Raw genomic sequence first — 6,000 nt, forward strand, 5'->3', positions numbered from 1 at the left:
GTAATTCAAACGTCATGACTCCAGCTGTTACCTAATTGTCAATCTAGAAGATTCTTTTTCTAAATAAGGGGTGGAGGTATCACTACCTTTAGGATTATTATAAAACGACACCTCCTCCTCCCTTGTTTCACATTAGCGCTGAGAGGAAAGAGAGGAGGAGATGAGGAAGAAAAAGAGATGGAATCATCTTGAGAAGGTGAGGATTTTCTTTTTCTCCATTTACCATTTGAGGTTTTATTATTTCCTATTGGGTTCTCATTTTTCATTTGTAGGATTTTTCATCTGTTTTAATCTGGGTGATAGATCTAAGGTTTTTCATATTCAACCAGAAATATTTCCTGCAATCCAAATTCCAAACACGGCCTTTGTGAATCATCATTTGCTTATTTAAGCATGGGGCAGTACTTTTATTGGGTTAGACAACAAATAACTTACCTCATGAGATTGGGGAAGAAATCAAGTTAGAAAAATGGATCACAAATAAGACTACCCCTTCCTTCAGGGTAAAGTGTAATGCACTTGAGTTTGTAGTTCTTGGCCCTTCATGTCCAACTAAAAAAAACATACATTTTTAGACATTGGAATTGCGTAGATGACATAGCTTTTGAAACATAATTGTACCGGGCACATCACATGAAAACCAGCATTCCACACTTTGTAGAAAGGCATTTCGCGGCTGGCTGTTACATGAGAGAGCAGCCACACATGCTGATTTGTCGGCAGATTTTGGTTTGTTCATTTAAACCTTCTGAGGTAGCTGCTCTCTCATGTAACAGCCCGACACTAAATTCCTTCCTTTGAAAGTCCCTAGCAAATCCGTTTTTACACTAAAAAAGGTAATTTGAAACAACCTTGTTCCATTTTTATCTAAAAGGAACTTCAATTTGATATTTGATCCTCCGTAAGCACCTTAAAAAGTGTGATGGTGGTTGATTAAATATATAAGGTGGTACCGCCAGTACCGATCTACATGTGCATCCACCATAAAAAATCTCAGGAAGATCACCTTCCTTTAATAACTAAAATATAAAGACAATTGCCAGCCATTTTTTTTTATCCTTCTGGTGGACTCTTAAAATTCTTTCATTCATTCTAACTAGTTAATTGAAGCTCTAAAAAATGAGCTTGAGTGAAAGAGAAATGGTAGAAGTAACCAAAACAAGAGATGAAAATACCATTATCTTTTTTTTGTTTCCTTGTGCTTATATATGTAAGTTTCAATTGACAGGATTAAGATGTTGAATGGAATGGGTGATATAGGAAAAAGAGGTATGAATCTAAACTTCTTTGCTCTTTATATGTGGATGGAATATCAATTTCCCTGCGGAACAGTTGGTGGGCCCAACAGAAACAGTTGGTGGAATGGTGGGCCCATCTTTGAACAACGTAGGCCCCGCCCATACCACACCATAGGATAATCCAAACCGTCCATTTGATGTGCCATAAACGTAAATAGGTTGCGTCCCAAAATATTTTTCCATAGGCGGATCCCAGCCCTCCGATCTAAATAGAAACTACATCTTATGCAACCTCTATAGATTGTAGGGCTCTGATCATCCCTGCGGAAATGATTTTTGGTGCACAACCTATTTACATTGTGGCCCATCAAATGGACGGCTCGGATCATCCTATGGTCTGGACGGTACACTTCATTTTCAAAAATATGGATGGGGCCTAAATTGGTACGAACCACACCATAGGATGATCCAAACCATGGACGGCTTGGATCATCCTATGTTGTGGACGGTACGCTTCAATTTGAAAAATATCGGTGGGGCCTACGATTGGGCCTTAATGTTAGTGTACGACCAACTCCATAGTATTATCCAAACCATGGACGGCTTGGATCATCCTATGTTGTGACTGGCCCTAATGTTACTGTACGACCACAGGATGATCCAAACCATTCATTTGATGGGCCAACCCTTTTGGGGGCACAACCCATTTACGTTATGGCCCATCAAATGGACGGCTCGGATCATCCTATGGTCTGGACGGTACACTTCATTTTCAAAAATATGGGTGGGGCCTAAATTGGGCCTTAATGTTACTGTACGAACCACACCATAGGAGGATCCAAACCATGGACGGCTTGGATCATCCTATGTTGTGGACGGTACGTTTCAATTTGAAAAAAATCGGTGGGGCCTACGATTGGGCCTTAATGTTAATGTACGACCAACTCAATAGGATTATCCAAACCATGGACGGCTTGGATCGTCCTATGTTGTGGACGGGCCTTAATGTTACTTTACGACCAACTCCATAGAATGATCCAAACCATTCATTTGATGGGCCACAATGTAAATAGGTTGTGCCCAAAAAATCATTTCCGTACGGATGATCACAACCCTACAATCTATAGAGGTTGCATAAGATGTAGTTTCTATTTAGATCGGAGGGCTAGGATCAGCCTATGGAAATGATATTTTGGGACGCAACCTATTTACGTTTATGGCCCATCAAATGGACGGTTTGGATTATCCTACAGTGGTATGGGTGGGGCCTACGTTGTTTAAAGATGGGCCCACCATTCCACTAACAGTTTCTGTTGGGCCCACCAACTGTTCCTGTTGTGTGTGTGTGGAGAGAGAGAGAGAGAGACCGGTCAATTGGTGGGAAAGTGACATATCCTAACGTTTAACATTAGCCAACTGTCCCCGGGCGGGGGATATTAACATCATGCATGCCTTATGAACAATAAAAGGTGAACCATCTGACGCGATTTTAGAAAGAGGGCTTGCCTGCAAAATCTACTTTTACTATCATCAATAAAAGGCAATTAACTTAACCCAGCCAAATCCAAGGTAATATTATCTCAATACGAATCCAACCCATTCTGAACCTCAGGTTTGGAAGGGTCAAACTTAACCCAACCTGCCTCTAAATCTCCCAACCCTTAATCCAAGCCATGTAACCTGATTTCTGAAATCGAGGAGGGTTGGTTTTGGATTCGCTTATGGCTAAACTGAAAAAATTATAAAGAAATAACTTTGAGATTTTAAAAATCACAGTAAAAAATATTAGGTGGACGCAGTTTGATCGAGTTGCCCAAGACCTTAGTCATAACCCGATCGGGTTGTCTTTTCTCCACCCAAGCCAAAATCAGCTTGAACCTGTCAATTCGGGTTGAGCCCAACCCAAGTTGCGCTCCCCTAGTGACGCTTGAGCCACTGCTAATTCAAGACGGGAAATCCGAAACTCAACCGAACCACAACAAGCTTCCATCTATCCGCAAACTGTTTTTTAAGCTACTCACAAGGGCTATAGTTGTCAAATAACCAACCACCGTTAAGCTTTTAAAAATATTCAGTGGGTATTAAGTAAGCGTCTTTGGAATCCAGTTTCCTATTTGCAAATAAGCATATTTTAATCTAATCTTATTTGCAGATGGGATTTTGAGACTCCTTAGGAAGACATTAACTATATCATTTCTAAGACTGTTATAACCATTATTTGCAAATAATTATATTTAACTTCAGACCCATTTCAATGCAAGATTATATACAAATAATTATTAGAGATACCCAAAGAGACCCATAAACTTTTTCCTAATTTCAATTTCTGCTACAAATTCATAACACCCATCTTATCCGATCATCGATCTTGATCACCCATCTAGTGGACCCTAACTTAGGTTGGAGGTGTTAGATCTTGATCCTATGATCATGATTTCCTAAGAGAACTATTCCTGGCCGTTGGATAATCTAATATGGCCCACACTAGGTGGATAGCCTATACAATATATCTCCTCACTTAAGTGAAAAAATTTGATTGGGTATACTTGATTGGTCCTTTTTTTATTGATTTCAATATTTGTTGGTCTTGGCTTTGATTTTCTTATTGCTCTGAATTTTGACTGGTGCAATTTTTTTTTGATTGGTAAGCTGGGGTTAGGCAGGACCCCGACGAGATATATGGAAAGAAGGATAAGATATACATGAGAAACAAAAAGCAACCAAACAACAACAAAATAAAAGCAGACCAAACAACAACAAAAAAAGATGACTCTCTGAAAGAGGAGCTGAATCCTTTCAAGCATCCACCAATACATAGTCATATGCTCCTCCCAAAGGGCAGCTTGTGAGGGATCCCACACGCTGCCAATACATAGTCATATGCTCCTCCCAATTTGAGTTTGAGCCAGGAGAATTTTTATTGCTTTCTTTGAATTTGTTGTGTTTGGAATCAGGGAAATTCTGCCGTGTCTTCTTTTCTGTGGAATTGCTATTTCATTGAAAATGGTGGTTTGTTTAACGGCGTTATAAGATGAAAAAATGGTTTGCGAAACTACTCTCAGAATCGAATCAAAGTGTTCCCACCAATGGGTTGTAGATGGTAACGAACAGGAGTCGTTGTCCAACAAGAGGCGGGCTATTGAAACATCTTAGAGAGACCTAGAGACCTACTTTTGGAGTTTTTTGACGGGGAAGATTCTCGGTGGGAAAATGGTTCTAGCTGGGGAACGATATTGCACCTAGTTGATGAACAGTTACAGAGATCCGAGATGCTGAACTGTAAATCTTGGCTTCGATAATGTCGGTACAGAGAATTCCTCAAAATGCACAATTAACGAGGGGAACTGTGTAAGTGATTACTCTGGTCCCTCTCAATCTCCGCTGATAATAGAAGATTCCAACGTGTTTATTGTGGATGGCTTAGTGAAATTTATTTCAAATTTAGTCAGAATTTGGAATGTGGTAACGGCATTTCCGCAGCAACAGGCCTGGCCATGAATAATCTGGATGACAGTGGCCCCTCTTATGATGTTTCTCATACAGTTTCAATAACATGAATAATTTCTACAGGCATCTTAACAGTTTCAATAATGCATGTGATGATCCTAGCCATCCAAGCTTGCCTAGAAAACGACACGACGACTAACCAACATTCTAGGATTAAAGCTTATCGAAGCAAAGCTTATCTGGGACCCACTAAATTCATCCTTATTTGGTGGGCCGTACCATAGGACCTGGCACACATGGAAAGTCTCGCCTCTTTTATGCTTCAATTATCTGATCAATGGCATGGAAATCGGATAATCATCACAAAAGTAAACAGCTATCTATATATATTCCAGTTTGATGATCCACTGATAATGAACAATTGCTTAGATAAATTGGCATGCTAATGATCCAATGGTTAGCATTGTTCCATATAAAATTTTTGGAATCATTTTCAAGATGGGAATCGGAATGCAAATGACCAAAATGACCAGCACTTGCATATTTAAAAGCCAAAATTACAGTGGCAAGTTTTGTCCTAGTAAGAATTAACATTTAGAAACCCTAACCCAACTCACTCACTTGCAGAACAGTCACCATTGTCCTTACTCCTTACCAACCCCAAAAGAAGAAAAGCAATACAGAAACAGAACTAAATCCATCCAGACCTTTGCTGAGTCATGTGCTGGCTGAGCCATGTCCTTCCTCATGCCCCCATGTCACCAGCGGTGGATCCCGTCAGGCTTCTTATCTTACACTGGGCCAAGAAAAAAAACTGTAAATAAAACAAAATCAGAAACTCCTTTTAAAAATAATGATAAAAAAAACAAAATATCACTAATAAATCAGAGAGGGAAAGCGAAGAAAACTCCATGTTACCTTGCATATAGCCTCAAAACCACACTCCCCTAGCTTAGTTTCTAGGTGAAATCTTGGGTGGAAGCTAGAAGAGTTTCGAACGAGAAAAGCTTCTTCTCCTAAGCGGTAATCATCTCTCCGTCCTCTTCTTTTTGTGCAGCTTATACAACAAACTGTGAAAAACAAAGATAAAAATTTTTCCAGAGAAGGGGCCTTTGCTTAAGAACAAATAACCTTTAATTAGAGACTAAGCATAAAAAGTCCTCTCTCTTTCCTATTCCATTTGCACAAAAAGAAGACGCATCAGAACTTATGCCATCTTATAGTAAAATTTCAAGCTTTATAGCAAACTTTCATGGTCCTCAAGATATAAAAGGAGAAGTTTTTGTACAACCTCAGCTACCTAATAGTTTACAGG

General features: G+C 39.5%; 1 long non-coding RNA gene across 1 annotated transcript; it reads left to right on the forward strand.

Annotated features, from left to right (window-relative positions):
• The first annotated feature begins 130 nt into the window (after positions 1 to 130).
• Positions 131 to 4,811, forward strand: LOC143866850 (uncharacterized). Its single transcript, XR_013243020.1, has 3 exons — positions 131 to 196; positions 1,229 to 1,269; positions 3,888 to 4,811. It is a non-coding gene; the product is annotated as an uncharacterized LOC143866850 (long non-coding RNA).
• Positions 4,812 to 6,000: the final 1,189 nt, after the last annotated feature.

This window comes from Tasmannia lanceolata, unplaced genomic scaffold, assembly GCF_043159265.1.
Source record: "Tasmannia lanceolata isolate RefF3 unplaced genomic scaffold, GAP_Taslan_0.1 ptg000162l, whole genome shotgun sequence".
Lineage (NCBI taxonomy): Eukaryota > Viridiplantae > Streptophyta > Magnoliopsida > Canellales > Winteraceae > Tasmannia > Tasmannia lanceolata.